This window comes from Eulemur rufifrons, chromosome 18, assembly GCF_041146395.1.
Source record: "Eulemur rufifrons isolate Redbay chromosome 18, OSU_ERuf_1, whole genome shotgun sequence".
NCBI classification, from domain to species: domain Eukaryota; kingdom Metazoa; phylum Chordata; class Mammalia; order Primates; family Lemuridae; genus Eulemur; species Eulemur rufifrons.
In genome coordinates, this window is record NC_091000.1 from 71,847,735 (window position 1) to 71,875,473 (window position 27,739).

At 50.0% G+C, this 27,739-nt stretch overlaps 1 pseudogene; it reads left to right on the forward strand.

Annotated features, from left to right (window-relative positions):
* The first annotated feature begins 12,029 nt into the window (after positions 1-12,029).
* Positions 12,030-12,920, forward strand: LOC138399157 (protein shisa-2 homolog pseudogene; annotated as a pseudogene).
* The last annotated feature ends 14,819 nt before the right edge of the window (positions 12,921-27,739 follow it).

Genomic DNA, 27,739 nt, shown 5'->3' on the forward strand with positions numbered 1-27,739 from the left:
CGAGAGTCCAGAGTCTTCACGCCCGTGACTCGGAAGGCTCGACTACCTGTATGCCCGTGTGTCCCTCTGTACTAAGGGGTCCACATTCGCCGCCGCAGAGCCGGGTCCTGTCGGGACCTGCCTGAGTACCAGTGGCTTCTGAGAGAAATAGGGACATATGGCGGGGGAGGGGGGGAGATTATATGTATGTGTGTTCGCAAGGGGGAGTGACAGGTCTGTCCTCTTCGCCGTTTGCCTCGAGGCTCCTTGAAGTCACCTCGTGGTGAGCCCCTTGGAGCAGTTCTGCTCCGGGTAGGGAGCTGGGTGCCATTCGTTTGCCGTGGGGTTCCTGCATAGGAGTGGGATGGTCTGGTTCTGTCGAGGTCGGGGATGAGGGGGGTGCGGGGGACGCCACCTGAGACCAGCAAGAGTAGGAAGCTCCTGGCCGCCAGGAGGTGAGCCAGCATTCCCACGCGAAGAGGATGACAGCCAAGCTGACAACGACCACCACAAGCTCACGAGGAACTCTGGAGACCAGAGAGGTGTGCAGGGAAGGCCAGGAAGGAGATTCTTCCATCATTGGGCCTCATGCCCTACCTAGGCTCACGCCTACCTTCTCAGACAGAGGCCAGAGGGCAGAGAAACAGACTCTGCAGGGAGAACATCTGCCCTCCACGGGGGCCTTTCTGGCTAGCTCAGCCATCCAAGGTGACATCCCCCTGGCAGTTGGCAGCGCTTTCTCCTGCCGGGTGTCAGCTTCTACCCCAACACCATGTCCCCACATCTTTTCTCTTCTTCCATGGTTCCGAGGGCCTGGACCCTTCTTCATCTGCATGAACCGTGTGCACCAGAAAACATTCCCATTCCATCAAGGTCAGCATTGGGGGCATCCACTGCGTGAGGCTTTCCTTCTGCGCAGTGCCTTCTTAGTCACTGGGTAGGCCTGACGCCCGTGCCCAACCGCCCAGCCATTTGTTCTGCCAGCAAGGGAGTCAAGTCTGGGTGTCAGTGCCCCATTGCACCGGCCCCAAGGTCGGTCTTGGAGCCCGCCAGTCCTACACGGCAAACACCGCTGCATCCCTCCCTGCGTCCTGCTGGGCTGTCAGGTCTTAGCCAGGCACCGCTCTGGTCACACTTGCTGTCCCTGGGTCTTGCCTGGCTGCGCCTTTCCACCTAGCCTGAAGAGCAGTGGGGGCAGGCAGGAGTCCACGGAGATTATGACCCGGCCTGTACCTGGTGGGCCCCTGGGGCCCTTGGAGGCACAGGACACCTAAGGTGCTGAACTGTTACCTGGAGCCTTCCCTCGGGCCTCAGTTAACTCCTTGTACCCCATAGGCCCCGTCCCGTTCACCAGAATTCATCCCCGCCGTGGTGGGCAGCCACGCTGGTCCCCAGTGGGTCTCATGCCAGCTCAGATCCCAGGAGGAGGGATTGCAATGTTGGCCTCTCACACTGAGGCCTGCCCTCCACTTGGAGCTGGGATCCCAACCAGAGCTCTGCACAAAGAGGTACTGAGAAGAGGACGGGGAGGCTATGACCCCAGCCCCCATCGTGGTCCCTGTCCGCTCCGGGTCTTTTTCCCTCACAGCCTCACTCCGCCCTCCCAGACACCCTAGGCAGCACCGTCTCGCCCTCCACCGCCGCCGCAGGTGGGCACCCCCGTCGCCACCGCCGGATCGCAAGGCCATAGACGCCAAGGCTTGCTGTCAGGCTTGGCCAGGGCACGAGCCGGCCTTACAACCGCGCATGTGCAGATCGCTGTCGTAATAAAAGCGGCCGTTGCCTAGGTGCCCGTGCCTATGTCGGGAGCCCTCTGCGGCCAGGCCGGGCACGTCCTTGTCAGGCTCTGGCCTGTCCTCTCCAGGATGCCTGCCAGTGAATCCTCCGCGGTTCCAAGGAGAAGGAGGAGGGCTCAGCGGGCTACAGAAGGCCCAGTCGTCGCTGCCTGCAGAAGCAGCAGGGGGATCCCTGGACCTGTCGCCCATCGCCACCTCACAGCCACTTGCTGGCTGTGTATGTGACTCTCCCCGACAGTCCAGAGTCTTCACGCCCATGACTTGCAAGGCTCGATTACCCGTATGCCCGTGAGTTCCTCTGTACTCAGCGGTCCTCCTCCGCCGGTTGCAGAGCCTGGACGGTCGAGACCTGGCTGAGTACCCGTGGCATGTGAAAGAGAGAGAGAGAGACAGAGAGGGAGATTATATATTTGTGTGTTCGCAAGTGGCAGTAACTGGTCTGGGGTGTTCGCCGTTTGCCTCGGGGCTCCTTTAAGTCACCTCGCCGTGAACCCCTTGGTGCAGTTCAGCTCGGGCTAGGGGCCCGGTGCCATTCGTTTACCGTGGGGTTCCCGAATGGGGGTGGGATGGTGTGGTTCCATCCTGGTCAAGGGCAGGGGGAGCCACCTGAGACTGGCAAGAGGAGGAACGTCCTCCCCACCAGGAGGTGAGCCAGTATTCCGACACGAAGAGGATGACAGCCACGCTGACGACTACCACCACCACCTCCCCAGGAACTCTGGAGGCCAGAGAGGTGTGCAGGGAAGGCCAGGAAGGAGATTCTGCCTCCCTTGGGCCTCATGCCCTACCTAGACTCACGCCTGCCTTCTCTGGCGGAGGCCGGAGGGCAGAGAAGCAGAGACTCTGGAGGGAGAACATCTGCCCTCCGCAGGGGCCTTTCTGGCTAGCTCAGCCATCCAAGGTGGCATCCCCGTGGCAGTCGGCAGTGCTTTCTCCTGCCGGGGTTTCAGCTTATACCCCGACACCATGCCCCCACAGCTTATCACTTCCTCCATGGTTTCCCAGGGCCTGGACCCTTCTTCATCTGGATGAACCGTGCGCGCCAGCAAACATTCCCACTCCATCAAGGTCAGCGTTGGGGGCATCCACTGCGTGAGGCTTTCCTTCTCCGCAGTGCCTTCTCAATGACTGGGTAGGCCTGAGGCCCGTGCCCATCCTCCCAGCCATTTGTTTTGCCAGCAGGTTAGTCAAGTCTTGGTGTCAGTGCCCCATCGGTCGTTGCCCATGATTCGCATGGGCTGAGCGGCAGCACACCTTGCCTGGCCTTTGCCTTCTGAGGAAGAGGCTGTTCTCTTGGCGTCCTCTCGGCGTTGGTTCCTTTCTTGCAGGGAGATCTATACTTGCCTTGTTCCAGGGGAGGTTTGCGCAGAGGTGGGCCATGGCTGGCAGGGGCCATTGCCCAGCCTTGTTTTCCCTCAGGGGGTGGGAGAGCAGGAGGAGGGACAGGGTTTTGTGTGGCTGCAGGGTGGTGGTGGCCCTGTTCCCCTTGGCTGAGGTTCGGGGGCTGAGTGCACTGGTGGATAAGCGTTTTCTCTTCGGTCAAGAATGCCTAGTCTTGCCCAGGCCTGCAGAAGCGGGCCTGTGCTTGTGGTCCTAGGTAGGCTCTGCTTTCCCCGAGCTCTCCTGGGGCCCTCTGGGCCCCTGGAAAGGGTGCCTTCTCCCCAAGGTCGGTCTTGGAGCGGGCCGGTCCTGCTGGCAAAACACCCCCTCCCTCCTTGCACCCTGCTGGGCTGTCAGGTCTTAGCCAGGCAGCCCTCTCTGGTCATACTTGCTGTCCCCTGGACTTGCCTGGCTGCGCCTCACCTCCTGCTCTGAAGAGCAGAGGGGACAGTGCGCAGGCCGGGGCAATGAAGACTGGGCCTCGCAGGCTGAAGGTGGCTCCATGGCGGCATCCAGGAAGCAGCAGCAGCATCCACGGACCCGTCCACCATCGCCACCTCACACTCACCTGCTGGCTGTTTATGTGAGTCTCCCCGAGAGTCCAAAGTCATCATGCCCCTTACTCGGGAGGCTGGACTGCCCGATGGCCGTGTGCCCCTTGTACTCACGGGTTTTTCTTTGCCCACCGTGGAGCCTGACCCTGCAGGAACTGCCAGATTTCCTTAGGCTTTGGAGAGAGAGAGAGAGAGAGAGAGAGGGAGAGGTGATATGTATGTGTGTTGGCAGGTGGGAGCCACTGGTTTTCCTCGGGGCTCCTTGAAGTCACCTTTCCTCGTGTTGAGCCCCTTGGTGCAGTTCTGCTCGGGCTAGAAAGTCCAGTGCCATTCGTTTTCCGGGGGGTTCCTGCTAGGGAGTGGGATGGTCTGGTTCCGTCTCGGGGCGGGGGAGGGGGCGCCACCTGACACTGGGAAGAGTAGGAACGTCCTCGCCGCCAGGAGGTGAGCCAGCTTTCCCATCCGAAGCGGACGACAGCCAAGCCGATGACGACGACCAGCACTTCAACAGGAATTCTGGATGCCAGGGAGAGCTGTGCAGGGAAGGCCCGGAAGGAGATTCTGCCTCCCTTTTGGCCTCATGCCTTACCTAGGCTCATGCCTACCTTCTCCGATGGAGGCCAGAGGGCAGAGAAGCAGAGACTCTGGACGGAGAACATCTGTCCCTCCCCAGGGGCCTTTCTGGCTAGCTCAGTCATCCTAGGCAGCATCCCCGTGGCGGTTGGCAGCACTTTCTCCTGCCGGGGTGCCAGCTTGTACCCCGACACCATGCCCCCATATCTTTTTTCTTCCTCCATGGTTTCCGAGGGCCTGGAACCTTCTTCATCTGCATGAACCGTGTGCACCAGAAAACATTTCCACTCCTTCAAGGTCAGCATTGGAGGCATCCACTGCGTGAGGCTTTCCTTCTCGACAGTGCCTTCTTAGTGACTGGGTATGCCTGACGTCCGTGCCCCTCCGCCCGGCCATTTGTTCTGCCAGCAAGGGAGTCAAGTCTTGGTGTCAGTGCCCCATTGCTCGTTCCCCATGATTCCCACGGGCTGAGCAGCAACACATCTTTCCTGGCCTTTGCCATCTGAGGAAGAGGCGGTTTCGCTTGGCACCTGCTCTCCCTTCGTTCCTTTCTTGCAGGGAGATCTGTGCTTGGCTTGATCCTGGGGAAGTGTCGGCAGGGGTGGGCAATGGCTGGCAGGGGCCATTGCCCGCCACTGTCTTCACTGAGGGGGTGGGGCAGGAGGAGGAGGGATTGCGTTTTGTGTGGCTGCAGGTTGGTGGTCGCCCAGTTCCCCTTCGCTGAGGTTGGGTGGCTGAGTGCGCTCCCTGCGTAACCGTTTTCTCTTCGGTCAAGAATGCCCAGTCTTAGACACACCCCTGGCTAGACTAACCAAGATCACAAAACTAAAATCTCTAATAACCTCCATTAGGAACATGAAAGGAGAAATCACAACCGACGCTACAGAGATACAAGATATCATCTATGAATTCTACAAAAATCTTTATGCACACAAACTGGAGAATGTGGAGGAAATGGACAAATTTTTAGAAACACATAGTCTTCCCAGGCTCAACCAGGAAAAAATAGAGTACCTGAACAGACCAATATCAAGAACTGAAATCCAAACAGCAATAAAAAACCTTCCCAAAAAGAAAAGCCCTGGTCCAGATGGGTTCACACCTGAATTTTACCATACATACAAAGAAGAACTGGTGCCCATCCTACATAAAGTATTCTCCAATATTGAGAAGGATGGAATTCTCCCCAACACGTTCTACCAAGCCAGTATAACATTGATACCAAAACCTGGAAAGGACACAACAAAAATAGAGAACTACAGACCAATTTCCCTCATGAATATAGATGCAAAAATTTTCAATAAAATACTAGCAAATCGAATCCAAGTACTTATCAAAAAAGTAATCCACCACGACCAAGTGGGCTTCATCCCCGAGATGCAGGGGTGGTTCAACATACGTAAATCTATAAATGTAATTCACCACATAAATAGAAGCAAAAACAAAAACCATATGATACTCTCATTAGATGTAGAAAAAGCATTTGACAAAATTCAACACCCTTTTATGATAAAAACGCTTAACAAAATAGGCATTGATGGAACCTACCTAAAAATGATACAAGCCATATATCACAAACCCACAGCCAACATCATACTGAATGGGGAAGAACTGAAAGCACTCCCACTTAGAACTGGAACCAGACAGGGCTGCCCATTGTCTCCATTACTTTTCAACATAGTATTGGAATTCCTTGCAAGAGCTATCAGGCAAGAGAGCAGAATCAAGGGAGTCCAAATAGGGAAGGAAGAGATCAAACTCTCACTTTTTGCTGATGATATGATGTTATGTCTGGAAAACCCCCAGGATTCAACCATGAGACTCCTGGAATTGATTAATGAATACAGCAAAGTCTCAGGCTACAAAATTAATATACACAAATCAGAGGCATTTATATATGCCAATAACAGTCAATCGGAAAACCAAATTAAAGACTCAATACCCTTCAAAATAGCAACAAAGAAAATAAAATATCTAGGTATATATCTAACTAAAGAAGTAAAGGACCTCTATAAGGAAAACTATGAAACACTGAGAAAAGAAATAGCAGAACTTGCAAATAGATGGAAAAATATACCATGCTCGTGGATCGGAAGAATCAACATTGTTAAAATGTCTATACTACCCAAAGTGATCTACAGATTCAATGCAATCCCTATTAAATTACCAACATCATTCTTTACAGACATAGAGAAAATAATTATACACTTTGTATGGAATCAAAGAAGACCCCGTATAGCAAAAGCAATTTTAAGCAACAAAAACAAAATGGGAGGTATTAATTTGCCAGACCTCAAACAATACTACAGGGCCGTGGTTCTTAAAACAGCCTGGTACTGGCACAAGTGCAGGGACACAGACCAGTGGAACACAACAGAAAATCCAAATATAGAACCATCCTCATATAGTCACCTAATTTTTGACAAAGCGGGAAAGAATATACTCTGGGGACAAGAATCCCTATTCAATAAATGGTGCTGGGAGAATTGGTTAGCCACTTGTAGAAGACTGAAACAGGACCCACAGCTTTCACCTCTCACAAAAATCAAATCACGGTGGATAACAGACTTAAACCTTAGGCGTGATACAATCAGAATTCTAGAAGAAAATGTAGGAAAGACTCTTACAGACATTAGCCTAGGCAAAGAATTTATGAAGAAGACCCCCAAGGCAATCACAGCAGCAACAAAAATAAATGAATGGGACATGATTAAATTAAAAAGCTTCTGCACAGCCAAAGAAACAGTCCGGAGAATAAGCAGACCACCTACAGAATGGGAAAAAATTTTTGCATACTACACATCAGATAAAGGACTGATAACAAGAATCTATTTAGAACTCAGGAAAATCAGCAAGAAAAAATCAAGCAACCCTATCAAAAAGTGGGCAAAGGACATGAATAGAAATTTTTCAAAAGAAGATATAAAAATGGCTAACAAACATATGAAAAAGTGTTCAACATCTCTAATCATCAGGGAAATGCAAATCAAAACCACAATGAGATATCACTTAACCTCAGTGAGAATGGCCTTTATCAAAAAAACCCAAAACAACACATGTTGGCGTGGGTGTGGAGAGACAGGAACACTAATACACTGCTGGTGGGACTGCAAACTAGTGCAACCCCTGTGGAAAGCATTATGGAGGTATCTTAAACAGATTCAAGTAGACCTGCCATTTGACCCAGCAATCCCATTACTGGGAATATACCCAAAGGAAAAAAGGTCATTCTGTAACAAAGACACATGTACCCGAATGTTTATAGCAGCACAATTCACAATAGCAAAGACGTGGAAACAACCCAAATGCCCATCAATACATGATTGGATTAGTAAACTGTGGTATATGTATACCATGGAATATTACTCAGCTATAAGGAATGATGAAGATACGACATCTCTATGGTTCTCCTGGAGAGAGTTGGAACCCATTATATTAAGTGAAGTATCCCAGGAATGGAAAAACAAGCATCACATGTACTCACCAGAAAATTGGTTTCCCTGATCATCACCTAAATACAAATCTGGGAACGACACCAATTGGACATCAGACTGAGGTAGGGGGTGGGGGAGGGGATGGAGGTATGCCTACACAATGAGTGCATTGCGCACCGTTTGGGGAGTGGTAACACGTGAAGGTGCTGACTCGGGAAAGGGGGGTGGGGAAAAAAATATGAAACTGTTGTTTTTAACTTGCATTGTTCACTTAATAATTTATCATGAATATTTCCCATATTATTTCATATCATTGTACAAGAAATAATGTATACATTATGAGGACATACTGTATCTAACAAGATATACTGTTAGACTCTTTGATTCTGTAAAATTAAATTGTTATTAATGATAAAAAAAATAATAATAATACTAATATCTAAAACAAAAACAAACAAACAAAAAAAGAATGCCCAGTCTTGCCCAGGCCTGCAGAAGCGGGCCTGTGCATGTGGTCCTAGGTAGGCTCTGCTTTCCCCGAGCTCTCTTGGGTCCCATTGGCCCCTGGAAAGGGTGCCTTCTCCCCAAGGTCCGTCTTGGAGCCGGCCGGTCCTGCGCGGGAAACACCGCCGCCTCCCTTTCTGCGTCCTGCTGGGCTGTCAGGTCTTAGCCTGGCACCCCTCTCTGGTCATACTTGCTGTCCCCTGGACTTGCCTGGCTGCGCCTTACCGCCTACCCTGAAGAGCACTGGGGGCAGGCAGGGGCCCACGGCGAATAAGACCGGGCCAGTACCTGGTGGCCCCAGGGGCCCTTGGAGGCACAGGACACCTAAGTTGATGAACGGTTCCCTGGAGCCTTCCCTGGGGCCTCAGGTAACCCCTTGTGCCCCACAGGCGCGATCCGCGCTCGCCAGAGCTCATCGTCGCCGCCTTGGGCAGCCACGCCTGTCCCCAGTGGGTCTCATGCCAGCTCAGATCCCAGGAGGAGGGATGGCAATGTTCGCCTCTCACCCTGAGGCCGGCCCTCCCCTGGGAGCTGGGATCCCAAGCAGATCTCTGCGCAAAGAGGACCAGGAGGCTGTGCCCCCTTCTCGCCCCTCCCCCCACCCATGGTGGTCCCTGTCCGCTCCGGGTCTTTTTCCCCTCACAGCCTCCTGCCGCCTTCCCAGACACCCTAGGCAGCACCGTCTTGCCCTCCACCGCCGCCGCAGGTGGGCATCCCCGTGGCCATGGCCGGATCGCGAGGCCAAAGCCGCCCTGGCCTTCTGACAGCCTTGGCCGGCCAGGGGAGCCGGCCTTACAACCGCGCATGCGCAAGTCGCTGTCATTATGACAGCGGCCGTTGCCTAGGGGCGCGTGCCTATGGCCGGAGCCCTCTGCGGCCAGGCCGGGCACGTCCTTGTCAGGCTCTGGCCTGTCCTCTCCAGGATGCCTGCCAGGGGATCGTCCGCGGTTCCAAGGAGAAGGAGGAGGGCTCAGCGGGCTGCAGAAGGCTCCGTCCTGGCAGCCGGCAGGAAGCACCAGGGGGATCCCTGGACCTGTCGCCCGTCGCCACCTCACAGCCGCCTGCTGGCTATGTATGTGAGTCTCCCCAAGAGTCCACGGTCTTCACGCCCGTGACTCCCCAAGGCTCGACTATCCGTATGCCCGTGTGTCCCTCTGTACTCAGGGGTCCACCTTCCTCGGCCGCAGAGCCTGGCCCTGACAGGACCTGCCTGAGTACCTGTGGCTTCTGAGAGAGAGAGGGACAGAGAGAGAGAGAGAGAGAGAGAGAGATTATATGTATGTGTGTTCGCCAGTGGGAGTCACTGGTCTGTGGTGTTCGCCGTTTGCCTCGGGGCTCCTTTAAGTCACCTGGCCGTGAACCCCTTGGTGCAGTTCCGCTCGGGCTAGGGGCCCGGTGCCATTCGTTTACCGTGGGGTTCCTGCATGGGGGTGGGATGGTGTGCTTCGGTCCTGGTCAAGGGCGGGGATGCCACCTGAGACGGGCAGAAGGAGGAACGTCCTCCCCACCAGGAGGTGAGCCAGTATTCCGACACGAAGAGGATGACAGCCACGCTGACGACTACCACCACCACCTCCCCAGGAACTCTGGAGGCCAGAGAGGTGTGCAGGGAAGGCCAGGAAGGAGATTCTGCCTCCCTTGGGCCTCATGCCCTACCTAGGCTCACGCCTGCCTTCTCTGACGGAGGCCGGAGGGCAGAGAAGCAGAGACTCTGGAGGGAGAACATCTGTCCTCCGCAGGGGCCTTTCTGGCTAGCTCAGCCATCCAAGGTGGCATCCCCGTGGCGGTCGGCAGTGCTTTCTCCTGCCGGGGTTTCAGCTTATACCCCGACACCATGCCCCCACAGCTTATCACTTCCTCCATGGTTTCCCAGGGCCTGGACCCTTCTTCATCTGGATGAACCGTGCGCGCCAGCAAACATTCCCACTCCATCAAGGTCAGCGTTGGGGGCATCCACTGCGTGAGGCTTTCCTTCTCCGCAGTGCCTTCTCAATGACTGGGTAGGCCTGAGGCCCGTGCCCATCCGCCCAGCCATTTGTTTTGCCAGCAGGTTAGTCAAGTCTTGGTGTCAGTGCCCCATCGGTCGTTGCCCATGATTCGCATGGGCTGAGCGGCAGCACACCTTGCCTGGCCTTTGCCTTCTGAGGAAGAAGCTGTTCTCTTGGCGTCCTCTCGGCGTTGGTTCCTTTCTTGCAGGGAGATCTATACTTGCCTTGTTCCAGGGGAGGTTTGCGCAGGGGTGGGCCATGGCTGGCAGGGGCCATTGCCCACCACTGTCTTCACTGAGGGGGTGGGGCAGGAGGAGGAGGGACTGCGTTGTGTGTGGCTGCAGGTTGGTGGTCGCCCAGTTCCCCTTCGCTGAGGTTGTGTGGCTGAGTCTGCTCCCTGCGTAACCGTTTTCTCTTCGGTCAAGAATGCCCAGTCTCGCCCAGGCCTGCAGAAGCGGGCCTGTGCATGTGGTCCTAGGTAGGCTCTGCTTTCCCCGAGCTCTCTTGGGTCCCATTGGCCCCTGGAAAGTGTGCCTTCTCCCCAAGGTCCGTCTTGGAGCCGGCCGGTCCTGCGCGGCAAACACCGCTGCCTCCCTCCCTGCATCCTACTGGGCAGTCAGGTCTTAACCACCCACCTGTCTCTGGTCACATTTGCTGTCCTTCAGTCTTGCCAGGCTGCGCCTTTCTGCCTAACCCAAAAAGCAGTGAGGACAGGCAGGAACCCATGGCGATTATGACCGGGCCTGTACCTGTTGGGCACTCAGGGCCCTTGGAGGCACAGGACACCTAAGTTGCTGAACTGTTACCTACAGCCTTTCCTCGCGCCTCAGGTAACCCCTTGTGCCCCACAGGCCCCGTCCCCGCTCACCAGAGTTCATCTTCGCCTCCGTGGGCAGCCACGCCTGTCCCCGAGGGGTCTCATGCCAGCTCAGATCCCAGGAGGAGGGATCGCAATGTTCTCCTCTCACCCTGAGGCCGGCCCTCCAATAGGAGCTGGGATCCCAACCAGAGCTCTGTGCAAAGGGGTCCTTAGAAGAATACGGGGACGCTGAGCCCCCCGCCCCCATCATGGTGCCTGTCCGCTCCGGGTCTGGTTCCCCCACAGCCTCCTGCCGCCCTCCCAGACACCCTAGGCAGCACCGTCTGGCCCTCTTCCGCCGCCGCAGCTGGGCACCCTCGTCGCCATCGCCTGATCGCGAGGCCAAAGCCGCCATGGCCTGCTGACAGCCTTGGCTGGTGTGCATGCGGACCGACTTCGGAGCTGAGGAGCCTGAGTGCCGCCGGCAGCTGCACTTGCTGCCCCAAGCCCTGCGCACGCTGCCTGCCTTCTATGCCCATTCTCGCCACCGGAGAGGGGAATAAAGTAGGGGAGACGCGCCCCTGCCCGTGCGCGGGACCCCCGGGGCTGAAAGCCCATGGCCAAGACCTGCCGAGGTCGTCAGCGGCGAGCTCAGCGGTCATCCGGCTCGGTTGAGCGTCCCTCGGGGATGCACAGGGAGGGCCCTGCTGCCCGTGAAGTCTCCAGGGGCTGTAGCAGCTCTCGGGGCCCTCTAACTCTGCACCCCGTGAGTTCCATCAGTGAGTACCACCCTGAAGGCACCCCTGACGGGGACTGGACACCCGGCTGAGGAAGGGAATGGCTTAGGAGCCCCTGGCCCTGTAGCCTGGCGTCGTCTGCTCCTGGACGTCGCGGCAGAAGGGAGAGGCCTGAGTGGAAAGCGTCGCGAGACAGCGAGGAGGCCCCGGGGTCGCCGGGGCCACGACTTCTGGGGACCGCTCTACACCCTCTGGAGACACGCCGCCGGCGCCCAGGGTGGTGCCATGTGGGGCGGACGCCGCTGGTCCGCCTCCTCCCGGAACGCCGCCTCGCTCCTGCAGCTGCTGCTGGCCGCGCTGCTGGCAGCGGGGACGCGGGCCAGCTGCGAGTACTGCCACGGCTGGCTGGACGCGCAGGGCGTCTGGAGCATTGGCTTCCAGTGCCCCAAGCGCTTCGACGGCGGCGACGCTACCATCTGCTGCGGCAGCTGCGCGCTGCGCTACTGCTGCTCCAGCGCCCAGACACAGCTGGACCAGGGCGGCTGCGACAACGACCGCCAGCAAGGCGCTGGCGAGCCTGGCCCAGCGGAGAAAGACGGCCCCGAGGGCTCTGCAGTGCCCATCTACGTGTGGTTCCTCATCGTTGGCTCCGTGTTTGTCGCCTTTATCATATTGGGCTCCCTCGTGGCAGCCTGTTGCTGCAGATGTCTCCGGCCAAAGCAGGAGCCCCAGCAGAGCCGAGCCCCCAAGACAGCCGCTTGATGGAGACCATCGCCATGATCCCCAGGGCCAGCACTTCCCGGGGCTCGTCCTCCCGCCAGTCCAGCACGGCCGCCAGCTCCAGCTCCAGTGCCAACTCGGGGGCCCGGGCGCCCCCGATGTGGTCACAGACCAACTGTTGCTTGCCTGAGGGGACCATGAACAACGTGTATGTCAACATGCCCATGAATTTCTCCGTGCTGAACTGTCAGCAGGCCACGCAGATCGTGTCGCATCAAGGGCAGTATCTGCATCCCCCGTACGTGGGGTACGCGGTGCAGCACGACTCGGCGCCCATGACGCCCGTGCCCCCTTTCATGGATGGCCTGCAGCCCGGGTATAGGCAGATTCAAGATTCAGTCCCCGTTCCTCCACACCAACAGTGAGCAGAAGATGTACCCTGCAGTGACCGTATAACTCAGCGTCACCAGCCGGGTGAGACTGAGAGGAAAACAGGGATGAATTCCCAAGGTCGAAGTGCACGCATGTTGTGATGTTCACGGCTTTTGGATGGCTTCGTTTGCCCCACTGTGTATGCAGTTCATCTCTGAATTAGCAGTTCTGGGTGTTTCATCCCAGTGTGTCTTTGATTTATGATGGGAAAACAGCCTCAGCTGGAGATGCCTGTGCTGTTGCTGATGAGTGTATGACAAATGCTTGAGTCCCAAGTGCCCTTGAGGTGTGGTTGTCAAAAGAATTTTATAAACTGATAGATTAAGCATTTTTGTTATGGCGTTATTATTATTGCTTTTTTGTTTTTGACGGTACAAGATCAAACAAAATACCTGTTCTGTCTCTTTTACCTGGGCCATCGTTTCACATGAGCGTCAAGGTTGAGGGGAAGACGTAAATAATACAGCTGTTATAAAAGGAAACCAGCTGGAACTCCATGAGATCAGACATCAATCTCAGTATTCCACAGGCACATCTTCATTTCATTATAAAATTATATATATATATATATATATATTCTATTTTTGTGCTTTTTTTGGACCTACTTTGTGATTTTTTACCTTGTGTAGAGATCTTATTACAAAGTGTTTTCTACATTAAAAAGAGACTGAAAGAAATTGTGTAGTTATTTAACTAATGAAGACATTGCAGAAGTCTGGGATTATTTTAATCTTGAAGTAGTGGGTGGCGTAGTAATGAAACCGTTCTTCCCCCTCTTGATTATATCTTAATTTTCTGGCTTTACAGTGACATCTGATATGTAATTAGATGTTTTTTATATTGAAATCATAAACTGTCACCTGCTGCTCTCTGAGTTACTTTTAATTTTGTCACGTGGTATGGTCTGGCATTTCGTTCTGTTTGGTTTTCAGGTCCCCATGTATCTGTAGTCCTGAGTGCAAGTAATTACTGTAGTTACAAAGGAAGATCAGTGTTTCTGCCTAAACCCGATGAAACGTTTTCTTGTTTTAGTTATAAAAATGCACAGAAATGCATTATAGTTCCTCAGCCATAATTCTGAGACTTGGGGCGAAATTTAAACCACAGAGAGGATTTACTTTGCAAGCCATAAGGCTTTTTATACTCTCGTTATCAAAATGGCTTATTTTTCAGGCAACAGGGTCTGGTAAGGCAAGAGAAAAGCTTTTCAAAGAAACACTGCCTTTCTTCCCCAGCACGGTTCTTGTTTCCTCTCTTTCAGGCCTCAACAAGCACTATATTCACCACCAATGTTTTGAATTATCAAATTCAAGTGAATTTATTTGTGTATTGTTTACTTATAAAAAGGACAACTTTAAGTATGTGCAAGTAAATTTCTGACTGCTAGCAAAACCAAAAGTTTGTAATTAAATAAATCATTGTATGGTATGGTCTTTTAATATTTATATCTATAGATATCGATCATCTTCCTGTCCTTATCTAGCTCATGACTGAATAATGTAAAACCATTGTTGGCAATTGGTATCAACAAAGATAATCTTTTTTAATAACCAAAGGCAGGGGAAAATAATTTTCCTTATCAATAAAATATTTTATGATGTGAAAAAAATAAAAAAAGAATTTGTACATTATATAGTTGCTAGACTAATCAATGGCCTTTAACATTTGTGGGTGTACACAGAGTTGATGATAGTTCAATTTATCTGTGATATTATCTAGGAATATACGGTTTTGATTGAACTGGTATTAAAAGAGTTTGCACTTAGCTTGCAATGAGCATCATGATGTGGTCTGATACAGTTTATCTATTTTGAGGGACAGGATATACTTTACCAGTTCACGTCTCCATTCCTCACAGCCCACATGCCAACATGGGTCTCTTTTATTTCAGCCACGTGCAACAATTACCAACTGTGTTCTAGGTATTGCACAATGGAATTTAATTCCAAAGCTCAGAAAGAAATGAAGTATAACCAAATTCAGAATCTTAAGAAAATGTCTTCATGATTAATAATATTAATTTTATGAAAGCAATTCAGAATTATACTCTCAGCACCAGGCATTTATTGAATGGATGAATGAATGCAATTTTAGAAAGGGTATGAGACAAGGGACAGGAATTGATAATGTGCATAATCTTCTATCCTTGTAGACATAATTAACTGAAACATATTATATACATCTGAAATCCACCATGTAAGAAACAATATAAAATTAAGACACCCCAGATAGCTTCTCATGTGAGAGGGTAGAAGGTACATTGAAAATGACTTACCTCTTTGTATAGATCTGATGTAGTAGTGGAGAGAACACTGGTAGTTCTATTATTAGTTGTGGACTTTGTGGAAGTAATGATCTTTCTCAGTCCCAGTTCCTTCATCTTAAAAATGGAAAATTATTTTGAAAGGAAGAGAATTAAATGATTAACTGTGTATCCTAGCCATATTGTAGCTGCACATAAAATATTCAGCTTCTTCTTCCCTTTTTATCATTGCAATCAATATGTAAGTATATTAAATATTATTGTTAACAAAGATTATATATTAGTTCCTCTGATTAAATGCAGATATCCGTACAAAAAGCTAAAATCTTGAGGAAAAATGGAAAAGAGAGAAAGGGAGAAAAGGGACTAGAGAGAGAAAAATGCTGTGTAGCTTCACCCAAAATTTTAGCCACATCTCATGCTCAGATTGTGATCTGTGTGGACATAAAAGCTACAGAAGTGATGAGGTATTTATAGTTTTGATCCTCTTTTTTGTATGTTGGATACTCATTCATTAAATTTATTGAACTATTATTTGCTAATCATCTACCAAATCCCAGGTATTGTGCAAAAGTCTAATAATGCAGGAAGGAATTAGGAAGAAACAATCTCTGCCTTTTACAAAGTTTACAGCCTGCAAATGTAGATGCACATGATTCCTGAAGATTCATGTTACAAGGGAGAGGAGCTCTGGCCATAGGGACATGTGACAGGGACCCCCCCTAACCTAATTGGAAAGGGTCATTGGGGAAACCTCTGTGGTAGGGGTATTTAAGTTGAGATTTAAGCATGAGTAGAATTTTCTAGGTCATAGGGTGGGCTCAGAGGCAGTATGGGGATGGCATGCCAGGAGGAGGAACCATCTCTGCAAAGGCCCTGAGAAAGGAGAGAGACTGGTTTTCACAGGGATTCGAACAAAGCTGGCATCAATAGGACTCTTAGTCTGCAAAGGAGAGGCTGTACAAGGAGGCTTAAAATGAGGCTGGAGGAAGTTCAGGGCTAAACAATGTAGGATCTTATCTACTAAGTTAAATATTTTGGCCGGGTGCGGTGGCTCATGCCTGTAATCCGAGCACTCTGGGAGGCCAAGGTGGGAGGATCGTTTGAGCTCAGGAGTTCGAGATCAGCCTGAGCAAGAGTTAGACCCTGTCTCTACTAAAAATAGAAAGAAATTATATGGACAGCTAAAAATATATATAGAAAAAATTAGCTGGGCATGGTGGCACATGTCTGTAGTGCCAGCTACTTGGGAGGCTGAGGCAGGAGGATCACTTGAACCCAGGATTTTGAGGTTGCTATGAGCGAGGCTGACACCATGGCACTCACTCTAGCCTGGGCAACAGCGTGAGACTCTGTCTCAGGAAAAAAAAAAAAAAAGAAGAAGTTAAATATTTTGTGCTTTAAGGTCATTATGAAGCCACTGAAACATATGAATCAGGGAATGCAACTAATTTCTATTTTAAGACAATCTTTTTTGCTGCAGTTGGGAGCAATGGGTTTGAAGAGAGAAAGCTTGTTTATGCAGAAAAGAACTAGGCAACTGGTAGATTCATGCAAGGTGGAGATGATAATGGTTTGCATTGGAGTCGTGGCAGTAGACCTAGATAAGTGAAGGGTAGGGATAGGTAGTTAGAAGTTAGCATCAACCAGATTTTGCCCTATGGGCTAACCCTGCTTCAAAAGCCCTTCCAACCTCCTCTATCCTCTTCCTTACCTGGAGAAGTTTTATGCATCCTTCAAGTTTAAAATTAACTGCTACCTGAATTTTAATGATTTCCTTTCAACAGAAAGAATTAGTAGCTTACTATTACAGCACCTGACAAATATCTCCTTTAAAGCAGTGTTTTTCGACACTGGCTACACATTAAAACCATCTAGGGAACTTTAAAATATTTCCTATGCCTGTCTTCTACCCCAGGCAGACTCTTTAGGAGTAGGGACAGAGCAAGAATACTGTTACTGTTTAAAAGCCCCTAGGTGGTTCTAACTTATTTAGTTTGGCACTAAAAACATTTACCATGCTAGCATTTTTAGTTGAGCATGTTCAGTTGGCTATAAGCTCATTGTGGGCAGGATTGTTGACTCATTTTATATCCTAAGGGCTTGGCACAGCAGTGGTACCTATTAATACATCACTGTATATTTAAATAATAAAATATGCTAATTAAATCACTTTTAGCCAATTTGACTTTCTCTGTCCATAAAGATGAGTGGAAATACTTCAGGGAGACTTATGAGGAGTCTGCACTAGTAACTTGCTTCACTAAAATGAAATAAAATCGTGTTGGAGATAAAAGTATAAAAAATATGTAACTGTTGCCAAAATGTAAATGTTGTTGCTTATGGCAATATGTCCTGATTTGAGATCTGCCCAAAGATTTTTTCTGACCTATGAAGACAATATTTTTGATGTTTATGTTCTAATAAATGCACATTGCTCTAAAGTACAGCTAATTGGCTACTTTGACCCTAAAGTCCAATCTGTTCCAGGCATAGAGGCAACCTCTAAATTAATAAGAATAGGAAACAGACTTATCTCTTTTACTTGTACCTACTTCATCTAGTTTTGGGGGACAAGCAAAGCTTGATTCCTCTGAGAACCTTATTATGTTACTGGTTTTGGAATGACATTGCAGCTTGCCTATTACCACGATTCATGGGATGATTTCCACTGGCTTGTAATAGAGCACCTGTTCCGTTTTTAGAGAAGCCATTTGATACCATCATGAAATGACTGTCCAATTTAATATGAAACAGAATCAGCTTAAATGAAGGTCAGGACAAGACCCGGAGGGACCCTTTCCACCCTGACTATAAAACTCTTGCCCTAGAGGGAAGTGTCTGAACATTTGTACAGATCGGTACTGAACTGAATCAGTGCTGTCATTTTTTTTTCTTCTCGTGTTAACACAATATGCGCTCTTAGAAAATGATAGTTCTGTTATGGAAGAAAGAAAAGGACCAAATTAAACTCCTTAGCTACCTTGTCTTCCTGTTTGGGAGAGCAGACCTGGGCAGGGACTCCTAAAGTGAGGGCTGAGTGTTGACCAGGACAGAGCTGGACTGCATCCCGTAGAAGATGAAGCCTATGGCCAAGAATTCAGGGAGAATTCAAAGGTACGGATGAAATGGAGTAAGATCCAGTGATGGTTCAGTATCAGGTTGTTTAATGTCCATGTATTTGGGTAGTTTTGAGAGTTCCTCTTGGAATTGACTTCTAGTTTTATTCCAGCGTGATCTGAGAAGGTGTATGGTGTGATTTCAATATTTTTGAGATTTGTTTTGTGGCCTAACATATGATCTATCTTGGAAAATGTTCCATGTGCTGATGAGAAGATTGTATATTCTGCAGTTTTTGAGTAGATTGTTCTTTAAATGCCTGTTAGGTCTAGTTGCCCTGACGTTCCATTTAAGCCCAGGATTTCTTTGTTGATTTTCCGCCTAGATGATCTGTCTTGTTCTGTCAGTGTAGTGGTAAGGTCCCTGGCTATTATGATTATGTTGTTTATTTCTTTCCTTAGATTTACGTTCAGTGATAGCATTGCCATGAGATACTGTTCTGTTCGTCATATTGATTGTTACCTGGTTGTTTCTTTTCTCTCTTGTGTTACTATTTATAAGAGCCATGAGTTTAACTTTTGGATATTTTTACACCAGTGGGTATTGATTGTTCTATTCCATGGATAGAGCCTTTTTAAGCATTTCTTTTAGGGTGAGTCTAATGATGACAAATTCACTTAGTGCTCACTGTCTGAGAAAGATTTTATTTCTCTTTCATTTATGAAACTTACTTTTTTAGGATAAAAAATTCTTCTGGAAGTTATTTTCTTTCAGAAGACTAAAACTGGGACATTTATCCCTTCTGGCTTATAAGGTTTATACTGAGAATTCTGACATTAGTTGATATGTTTTCCTTTGTAAGTTACTTGATGCTTTCACCTCACAGCTTATAGGATTTTCTCCTTCATTTTGACTTTGGCCAGACTGATGACCGTGTGCCTTGGTGATGTCCTATTTGATAGGAATCTTCCAGGTGTTAGATGACCTTCCTGTATCGGTTATCTAAATCTCTTGCAATACCAGAGAACTTTCCCTCAATTATTCCCTCAAATAGGTTTTCCATGCTTTTTGCTGTTTCTTCTCCTTCAGGGATACCTATGATTCTTATACTCCTTCACTTTACATAGTCCCACATTTCTTGGAGAGATTGTTCATTTGTCTTTACTCTTTTTTGTTCATTTTTGACTGCCTGGGTTAATTTGAAAGCCTTGTCTTCAAGCTCTAAAATTTTTTCTCCTACTCAGTCTAGTGTGTTGTTAAAACTTTCTACTGGGCCGGGCGCGGTGGCTCACGCCTGTAATCCTAGCACTCTGGGAGGCCGAGGCGGGTGGATCGCTCAAGGTCAGGAGTTCAAGACCAGCCTGAGCAAGAGTGAGACCCCGTCTCTACTAAAAATAGAAAGAAATTATATGGACAACTAAAATATATATATACAAAAAATTAGCCGGGCATGGTGGCGCATGCCTGTAGTCCCAGCTACTCGGGAGGCTGAGGCAGTAGGATCGCTTAAGCCCAGGAGTTTGAGGTTGCTGTGAGCTAGGCTGACGCCACGGCACTCACTCTAGCCCGGGCAACAGAGTGAGACTCTGTCTCAGGAAAAAAAAAAAAAAAAAAAAAAAAACTTTCTACTGTATTTTGAAATTCCCTAAATGACTCTTTCGTTTCTAGGAGTTCTGTTATACTTGTTCATAAACTATCTATCTCTTTAGGAAATTTTTTCATCCATGTCCTTATTTTTTATTTATTTCATTGTGTTGGTTTTCAACTTTCTCATCAATCCCATTGAGCTTACTTTCCATCCATATTCTGAATTCCATATCTGAAATTTCAACAATTTGCTTTTGGTTAGAGTCCCTTGCTGGATATCTATTGTGATCCTTTGGGGGTGTTAAAATAGCCTGCTTTTTCTTTCTTTCTTTTTTTTTTTTTTATGTTGCCAGAGGTCTTATGCTGGCTCCTTCTCATCTGGAACCTCTCCTCTCAACTTAAGATAGATTTGTGGTACACTTGTTCTCTGCTGCTGGGAACTCTGTTTCTCAGTGAAGAGAGGGAGAGGTCCTGGTATGGTGGGCTGGAGTCCTCCTCCAGAAGATTGACCTTGTAGGAGATGGGTGGGTGCATGGTGAGCCTTTAACACTGCTGTTATCCTTCACCTCCCTATTTGCCTGTGGTTGTCATAGGTGGTTGTTGTGCACAGTGGGTCCACATACAGCACTCGGAGCATGATGGCTTTAGCATTTGCGCCATCCAGGTCCCTCGGTGGCAGTGGTGGCAGTGGCTGTACTACCTAGAACGCAGTATTGGCACCTGAGGCTGTGGATGCATTCTTTGCCCATGTCCTGTGGCAACTGTGGCTGCGTGCTGCCACACATTACACACACCAACCACCACACTCATCACACACGGATACACCACACATCACAGACACCACACATTATACACACCACACACCACACTCATCACACCCCCTCATACACCACAGATTGCACACAACACAAACCACACTCATACACACACTCGTACACCACACATTACACACACCACACATCACAGTCATCACACACACTCATATACCACACATTACATACAACACACACCACACTAATCACACACCATCAGACACCACACATTGTACACAACACATCACACTCATACACACACACTTATAAACCACATATTACACACACCACACTCATCACACACATCAAACACCACACTCATACACACACACTCATACACCACACATTATACACACGATACAACACACTCATAACACTCACCCATACACCACACATCACACACACCACACTGATACACAGGCATACATTACACATTGCACACACCACAGACCACACTGATACACCACACCTCACACTCATCATACACACCGATACACCACATGTAACACAGCACACACCACACTCATCACACACCCTCATACACCACACATTGCACATACCACACTCATCACACATAATCATATACCACATATTACACACAGCACGCACCACACTCATATACCATACATTACACACACCACACATCACACTCATCACACACACTCATACACCACACATCACACACACCTCACACAACACTCATACACAAAGTCATGCACCACATATTACACACACCACACATCACACTCATAACACACCCTCATATACCACACATCCTTACACCACAAACCACACTCATCACACACCCTCATACACCACACATTACACACACCACACTGATCACACACACCACAGGTCACACTCATACACACACACTCATACACCACAAAATATACACATGACACACTACACGCATCACACACACCACACACCACACTCATACACATGCACACACCACACATTACACACACCACACACCAAACTCATCGCACACTCACACACCACAACCCACACTCATCAAACACATTCATATAGCACACATTGAAACACCACACATCACACACTCACACACAGTCATGCACCACGCATCACACACACCACACATACACTCATACACACACTCATACACCACCTATTATACACACTGCACACCACACTCATCACACACACTCATACACCACACATGGCACACACCACACATCACAGTCATACACACACACTCATGGACCACACATTACACACACCACATATCACAATCATCACACACACTCATACACCACACATTACACACACCACACACCACACACCACACACTCATACACCACACATTACACACACCACACACCTCACTCATCATACACACTCAAACACCACACATTGCACACACCACACACCACTGACTCATACACCACACAACACACAACACACACCAAACACTCATACACCACACATTACACACTACACACCACACTCATCAAACACACTCATACACCACACATCACACACACCACACACCACACAGCCATACACCACACATTGCAGACACCACACACATCACACACACTCATACACTACACATTGCATACACCAGACATCACACTCATCACACACACTCATACACTGCACATTACAAGAACACACACCACACTCAACAAACACTTTCATACACCACACATTACACACACCACTCACCACACTCATCACACACACTCTGACACCACACATCATACACACCACACACCACAGTCATACACAAACATACACCACACATTACACACAACACACAACACACTTATCATACAGGCTCATACACCACACATGCCACACACCACACACCACACTCATACACAAACATACACCACATATCACAGTCACCACACATAATACTCATACACACATACACCGAATATCAGACATGACACTCATCACACACAATCATACACCACGCATTACACACACCACACATCACACACATGACAAATAGTCATACACCACACGGTGGGAAGGTGGTCACAAGGCGGCGCCGAAGCCGGCCATGCGGGCCGCCCAAGCCGGACCGTGGTCTGCGCAGTCACACTACGGCTCTGAAGCCTGCCATGCGGGCTGCCTGAGCGGTGCCGGCGGTGTGCGCAGTCACAGGGCGGCTCTGAAGCCCGCCGTGCGGTTCGCCCAAGCGGGGCGGTGCTGTGCGTCGTCACACGACGGCTCCGAAGCCGTCCATGCGTGCCGCGGCGGCCTGCGGTCTACGCTGTCACACGGTGGTTCCGAAGCATCGCATGCGGGCCGCCCGAGCTGAGCCCCTGGTGTGTGTGTTCACAGGACGGCTCCGAAGCCAACCATGCGGTTCGCCCAAGCGGGGCCCGCGGTGTGCGTGATCACAGGGCGGCTCCGAAGCCGGTCATGTGGGCCGCTGGAGCGGGGCCCTTGCTGTGCGACGTCACACGGCGGCTCCGAAGCCAGCCAGCCATGCGGGCCGCCCGCCCTGGGCGGTCACACGGCGCCTCGGAAGCCTGTCATGTGGGCCGCCCTAGCGGGGCCTGCGGTATGTGCCATTACACGGCGGCTCCTAAGCCCGCCATGCGGGCACCCAGCGGGGCTCGCGGTCTGCGCGGTCCTACGGCGGCTCCGAAGGTGGACATGTGGGCCACCCAAGAGGGGCCCACGGTGTGGGCGGTCACACGGTGGCTCCGAAGCCGGCCATGCGGGCCGCCCAAGCCGTGCCCTCAGTTTGCACAGTCACGGGGCGGCTCCGAGGCCGGTCATGTGGGCCGCTAGAACCCTGCACGCCGTATGCGTGGTCACACTGTCCCTCCGAAGCCGGTCATGTGGGCCGCCCGAGCGGGGCCTGTGCTGTGCGCCGTCACACGGCGGCTCCGTAGCCGGCCATGCGGCATGCCCGAGTGGGGCCCGCGGTGTGAGCGGTCACACGGTGGCTCCGAAGCCGGCGATGCGGGCCGCCCGCATGGTGACTGCCGTGTGGGCGGTCACACGGCGCCTGGGAAGCCGGTCATGTGGGCCGCCCAAACGCTGCACGCCGTGTGGGCGGTGACACGGCAGCTCCGAAGCCACCCATGCGGGCCGCAGGAACGGCCTGACATCTGCGTGGTCACACAACGGATCCGAAGCCGGCCCTGCGGGCCGCCCGAGCATAGCACACCCTGTGGGCAGTCACACGACGGCTCCGAAGCCGGCGATAGGGGCCGCCCAACGCTGCCCGCTGTTTGGGCCGTAACAGGGCGGCTCAGATGCCGGCCATGCGGGCCGCCCGAGCGGGGCTGCGGTCTGGACCCGCCCTTCCAACTCACAAAACTCCAGAAGGTGAAGCAGTGCAGGTGCATGTCCGTGAACCTGAGCGTCTCGGACAAGCAGTGAGTGCCCCGGGGGGCACAGCGCCGCTCTGCACCCGCCCTCGCCTCTGGGTCGCGCCGCCACCGCCGCCGCCCCCGTCCCTGTCCTCCGAGCCCACTCACGAGCTGCCTGGTGTCCCCCACCCCCACAGCGGCAAGCACGTCTCTTGGAGCTGACGGTGTCCTTGTCCAGAACGTGGACCCACCGCAAGTGGAGCTTTGCTGATGTGTCCCTGACCGACCCCGGGCCCCGCCAGAGCCTCCCGAACCGGGTTGTGGATCAGGCCCGAAGGAAACGGCTGGAAAACCACCGCTACCCGCCACCCAGCCGTGGGAGAGGACCTTTCAGGCGATGCGCTGTCAATCCGGCAGTGATGTTTCCACCGTGTGGAAAAGCGAGTATTTCCCTGGCCTCCCCCTACACTCCGGCTCGCCCCCCTCCCGCGTGCAGCGGAGGGCGAAGGATGCGTCACTCTGCTGAGCTGTCCCCAAACCTCTCCCGCGGGTCCCTGGACCTCTGGCTGGGCGCGCTCCCTCTGTGATCGCGAGGCTGCCCGCGCCCTCTACTGTCACGCGGCTGTTGACAAGTCACATGAAGATGTCCATGGACAGGGACTCTCTTCGCAAACCTGATACCAAGAAGACAACTTGAGCCACTTGGATCCCGAAGTGGCCTTCCCTGGGGACCTTGCTCACAGCAGGCCACACCCTCCCCCACCCTGAGCCACCATCATCCCTTCTTCCTCACTGTCCTCCCCCAACCCCCTTGTGGACTGAAGACGAACACTGGTGTGCATGCTATTACCGCTGCAGTTAGAATATTATCACACACAATGGTCTCTGTATTAACGCTGGTTTTATAATTGATGTATATTGTAAAGAGCTGTTTAAAAAAAAAGTGTTATAGTCTATCCATATATTGTTTCACATGTTTTGCCTCTGGCTTTGCAGCACAATTCTGAGTAAGGAGGACAGCAGGTGATGATCTGCCCAGAAGGTGTTTTTAACTCAGAAATAACGCCTGGTCAGCAGTTCACTGTCATGCACCTACTTTAGATTGGGCAGGGAGATGGGAGGAATCAGATTTGACTTTGACTATTACGTCCCAGAAGCTCCTAAAGCATTGCAGCACAATGTAGAAATCGGGCTGGGATGGATGAGTTTCAGGAGGGGAGTCGTTTGGAAAGTTATTAACCCAAAACTCAAAAGCCTGCCCATGCGGGGTGAGAAGGCATGCTATTTTCACTGCCATGACACTAAGCAATATATATATATTTCCTGTTAAAAGAAGGAGATATTTAACAATATAAGGAGTCAGGCCACTTTGTGGTATAGGAAGAAGGGAGGACTATAATATATAGAATAGTAATCTAGTTGAACTGCCCTGCAGAAAACAACTCGCTTCCTTTTCAAAGTATAGACTGTACCAAGGTCACCTTTCACTTTAATAAGGAATTATCAAAGTTTCCATGTTGTGGACTCTTGATATAAAGAAGTAGAGATAGTTTATTTTCCAGCAAAATGATACTTTCCTTGGGTCCCTTTGCTAAAATGTCCTAGGAAGGCTTCCCTGTGAGTAGTGTGTATGGAATCTGACTAATGTGACCAAGATGCCCCTGGCGGGAGTCAGCTTGCTTTGCAAACTTTTCACTGGTGTCTCCCTGGCCAAGGGGGCTCCTGCCAAGGGGGCGGTTCCCTAGTATGTGAGAGAGACCCTCTCCAAGCATCTCTGGGGACTGAAGCTTCCTGACACTAGGCAGTGGCAGTAGATCTAGAGACATTCACCTAGAGAGCACAACTGGGCTTGGGTGTGTTGGTGGATCTATTTCAGGTCTCTGCACTGCAAGGCTTTTCCTGTCCCTTCTGTAACACCATGAGACCTGAGCAGCCTGTGCTGTTGGAAAGCGCTTGGCTTCGTAAATGGGTAAACACAGCCTGAAACCAGGAGGCAGAAATACAAAGAAATCTTGAAGGGCTGGAACCTGGGGATGGAGAGAAAAAGTAGAGAGGGTGTCCAAGGGCAGAACTGATTTTTGCGTTTAGCGGAAAACCTCAAGTCAGACTCAGTGGCAGAATGCGCAGCAGGAGCACTGCGAGGGAGGGAATGTGATCACATGATCAGAATGGAGGCTAAGGGGGTGCAGTAGGAGGGGAGTGGAGGGGAGTCTCCGCCCCAACTGCAAAGCCAGCCCCTATCATGTTATTAACACAGAACCCACCCAGATAGGGGGAAGACGAAGCTGAGAATTTGCGGAATGCAAACATGAGCACACTCTCTGTTAAACCCAGCCGTGGGTGTAGCAATGACAGCAATATGGTATGCTGCAGTGTGAAGCTCCTTCTGGAGGCTGTTGTATGGACAAAGTTTGCCTTCTAATGGCTCAAATTGTATTTAATTGTTTTCTTTTTTTTGTTCTGTTTATAAATGAAGAAAAGCTATAAGTATAATGTAATTATTTTATAGATATACTATTAAATTATAGAACAAATAAAGATACTGTAGGGTTATATGTGAGCCCGGTGTTACGTGCCATAAAAGTGGAATTCTGAACTTGTTGCAATGAACCGTGAAGGAGCCCCGTGCACTCAGAGTGCTTTTGTCTGACACGGTGAGTTCAAGCCCTAACTAGTTGTCACACCGTCTCCTTTGGGTGCAGGCATCTTCACCGAGATTCAGAATCAGGCATCCAAGGAGCAGAGGTGGTGGGTGAGGCTCTCAAGCCTGGTCTTTGGGAGCTTCCAAGGCTCTTCCAGATCTCCCGCTGCCCGAAGACAGAATATTCTCGCTGTGCTCTCTGAATAAGAAACACTGAACAAGGAAGCCTTGAGAAATTCCTGCAAATAGACGTCTGCACCGTTATGCTCCTCTTCCGTTTAGCAGCCAGTGAACACCACACCTGTCTCCTCAACATGCTAGAACGTGTCCTTAGTTTTGTTCCTTTCCACATTGACTTCTCACGAGTTTCAACATTTCTTAATTTAAGTACTTGTTAGTTCCACAATGTCTCCATTTTTCTACTAATTGACTTATCTGCCATGCAAGAAACTCAATTATCAATAAAAAATAAAAACCTTAAGAAAATTTCACATGGTTGATTCACTGTGTGGACTTCAAAGGAATTAAATTCAACTTACTAAAAAATAATTCATCTCAATTAGTAAATGGGAAGCAATAGTCCACTTTGGGATTCCAATTCACTTAATTTTGAAGTTGGCTGACTAATTTTTAATTTATAAAGTCAAGGAAAATGAATTTTTGCTATTGCTCCAACAACATAGAATGTATGTATTCCTAGAAAGCTTACCTAATGGTTAATCTAACAGCACTGATTATTAATGTCTGCATAGGAGATAGCAGTAAGACCAAATCATAAATAATGCAATTGAAACTTATTGATCACGTTATCTTCTGAATTCTACTTAATCTCCAACCTTGCCTCCCTCTCTGCCCAATTCCACTGCCACTACTCCTCATGCACAGCAGGAAGCCCATCCACTTGACCAAAAGCCAAATACGGGAAACCATGCAGTTTTTATTGTTGTCATTTGTATTCATTTGTGTTTCTGGCTTCTCCAGTATTCAATGTAGAATATGAGGCAAAACAAACAAAACCAGGGAACTTACTGCCGTATCGTTCCTTGAATCCTGAGTTTCTTACCTGGTCTGCATCCTTTTCTCCACCTTTTAGGACCTTCTTATGTTTGCTTTATATATGTACATATACAATGTCTAGAGATTTTAGTGGGAGGAATAGAGAAAATGTGTCTACTCCA